The sequence below is a fragment of the Alexandromys fortis genome, unplaced genomic scaffold (genome assembly GCF_014885135.2).
Source record: "Alexandromys fortis isolate MF-2015 unplaced genomic scaffold, M_Fortis_MF-2015_v1.1 scaffold_58, whole genome shotgun sequence".
Taxonomy (NCBI): domain Eukaryota; kingdom Metazoa; phylum Chordata; class Mammalia; order Rodentia; family Cricetidae; genus Alexandromys; species Alexandromys fortis.
In genome coordinates this window covers 4,849,627-4,852,906 of record NW_026067940.1, presented here as the reverse complement: position 1 = coordinate 4,852,906, position 3,280 = coordinate 4,849,627, and positions in this window count along the sequence as shown.

The following is a 3,280-nucleotide window of genomic DNA, read 5'->3' as shown; positions in this document are numbered from 1 at the left end:
ATTTTGGAGATCAGACCTTTGTCAGTTGCGGGGTTGGTGAAGATCTTCTCCCAGTCAGTGGGTTGCCTTTCTGTCTTAGCGACAGTGTCCTTTGCTTTACAGAAGCTTCTCAGTCTCAGGAGGTCCCATTTATTCAATGAGGCCCTTAGTGTCCCCAGAGACATCTTTAACTACAAACAACCTCGAGACCCAGAAGCAGAACTACCCAGCCACACAATAGAAATAACAAACATAAATGATTGTTGTTTTCTGTCACTGTGAGTGCATCAGCTGCCTAATACAAACCTATTCATGGGCAAGACATGGCTTGGGACCTGTAGTGTCTAGAAGACCGAGTGGACACTAATGGAATTAACAGTACTGGGCCATTTATTTGTTTGGTGTGTGTGTGTGTGTGTGTGTGTGTGTGTGTGTGTGTGTACCATGTGTGTTTCTGCTTGTGTGGGCAGTATGGCACACAAGTTATAGTTAAAGTAGTCAGAATATACCAGGTGTGCTAAGAGGAAGCCTTAGTTCCCAACTCAAAATTAGGGCAATTGACTAATAGTGCCCACTGTAGCTTGATGTTGAAATAAAATATTTACAAGTAGGGGTAACCAGCAGGTATGATTCATTTGTCCTGAAATAGTTCCCTGGGAAGACAGCTTTGGAGGGAAGGCTCCCTGGAGTGGCAGCTGTAGGGAGGGGGAAGTCTCTGCTCTGAGTGTGCCCACCCTCTCTCCTGCCTAGGCACTCCTTTTCTTCCCCTCTCTCCGGGGAGGCTGTTACTTAGCTAAATGGTAAATGTGGGACCTTTGTGTTATAGACTCAGGAAAAAAGGGGACAGAAGAAAGAGAAGGGGTGTACGGTTGGAGTGGCGTGGGACAGGGGAAGGGCAGGGAGGGACATCATCAGATATGGCATACAGAGAAATCGATAGGAAAGGAGATGCAGCCAGCCAGGGTGCTGGCCCTCAGCTCCAGCGTTGCTTTGGTGCTGGTGCACGGAAGGAACGGGGTGTGGTGCTTGGCTCCGAGATCAGACTGTTGGGCCAGTGGCTATGGGAGAGAGAGAGGCTGGGAGCCAAGGAACTGTTCGTTTGTTCCAGTTCAGTCATGACCTGGAGAATCTGGGCTGCCCCAGGCCCAGCTGTGTCCAGATGTAGAGCCCACAGGCTCGGACATGTCAAGGCCTGTTTGTTCAAGGCTCACTGCCCTCTCTGGTACAGTCCCCAGAGTGGCTCTGGGAAGGGAGGATCCAGGCAGGATCTTGACCTTCTCTTTCCAAGTTAGCGAAGCTGGGGCTTCAGGACGATGTGGGAGAATGACAAGTCTGACAGATCTGGGGGTGCATAAGTAAAGCCAGGACGGGAAAACTGCATGGAGCGGGAGGAATGTGAAGAGCGGTGTCTCTTCCCTGGAACTTCTCAAGGAATCGTGAGCTCCAAGGGTAGGGGCTGCTGGCCCGCCAGCATGTTTGTGTTTTAGACTTAGCACCGTTTCTGGCAGGTTGTGATGGCTCCATGAATCATGCCAGAGGGAAGGAGGGAAGGATGGAAGAAGAAAGACAAGAGCGAGTGGTGGTGTTGGGTCCCCCACTTCCCCTCAAAATTAATTGGCTGCCTAATTAAGACATGGCATTATTTTAACTGAAATCTAATTTCTCCTGGAGGCAGAGTAGGCATATTTCCATCCAAAGCTTCCGGAAGCCTGAATGTCTCAAGTTCTGTCATCTCCACTGCTTCAGCCTCTTTAGTCCCGGATGAGCTGCTGATTGAGGGTTAAGGAACCGCGTGGAATCTGATGGACAGACCTGAGTTTAAATCCCCACCACCACTACTTTACCCATGGTACTTCAATCAAGGATGATTAAACTACTTTACATAGACTCAGTTTGCTTTTTAAGAGGCCAGGGTTGGGCCACAACGATGGCTCTGTAGTTACAAGCACTTGCTGCTCTTCCAGAGGACCTGAGTTTGATTTCCAGCACCCACGGCAGGCAGATTACAACCATCTGTAACTCCAGCTCCAGGGGATCCATCCCCCTCTTCTGACTTCCTTGGGCATTTACACACACACACTAATAATTATAAATAAATCCTAACAAACCACACCAAAGGTGAGGTCCCTGCTGCAGTGAAGTTTTAAGGAAACAAGGCAGAAATTCCTGCCAAGGCGCCCGTCTAGAGCATCCTAGGAATGCCAATACTCTCCCTATTAGATAGTTCCTCCCGCCACCATTCCTTCAACTGCCTTCTACTCCTTCCCAGTATCTCTGGCCCGGGGCCTCCTGAGCTTTTCCAGACTCTGTCTCTGCTGCTGTGGTTGCCTTTGCCCTCTGCACATTTATCTGTACCCTCTGCTTCAACCTGGGCGGCGGGGGCAGGGGGACTTGGCAGTGTTCCCTCAGAGGCAGAGGCATGTGCTCTAAGGGAGAAGTCAGCCCAGAGCCCATGATTAGCCACAGGGAGAGGACTTTCGGGGGGGAGGGAGGAGGGAGAGGGAGCACTAATGCACATCTCTCTAACCTCTGCATACAGCCTATTACTTTGCTGGGAAGTCAAATGAAAATAAAACAAGTGGCTGCTCCCAGGTTCTGCGGCATTCCAGGGCCCTGCCTCCCCCAGCCTCCTACCTTGCTCCCATGCTGCAGGCTGCAAAGTTTCTCTATTCCCAGGCCCTCATTCTGTGCTCCTTGCCTTCCCACAACCATCCACAGAGCCAGAAAACTTCAGATACAGCAGATATCTCAACACAATCATGGCCAGAGGGGGAAGGATTGTACCCATGCCCAGTCCTCACCTGAACAAAGAAGCTACTCCTGTCCTTGAACTGCATTGTGCCCAAGGCTGGTTTGGAGGAGGACGACACACAGACCAGCACTGGCCTGATACGAGGTCAGCCTACCCTGACAGTCAGCTTGCTATGCGATCGGCACATGGCCTGGGTCACAGTTGGAGAAGGGACTCTGGTGCATGCTTAGGCCATGCCAAGGTCACCCTCATGCCAAGGAGAAACTGGCACGCTAAGGACTTGGGAACCTCCTTTAACGGCTCCCAAGCCCTCGGAAACAGAGTGAGCAGGACTGGCTGTTTGTCCACCAAGGGGCACCCGTGCACTGCGGGGAAGGTCCGACACGGGCTGCCAGCGTGGCTCTATCCAGGGTGAGGAGTAAAGGCTTGGGGAGGAGCTGCTTTAAGATGCCCTGGTGTGTGTCTTTCAGATTCCAGAACACGGAGGACTGTGCACCCCTGCTTGTCCAGAGAGGCATCTGGGGCTGGCAGCCAGCCCGGGTGTTTTCC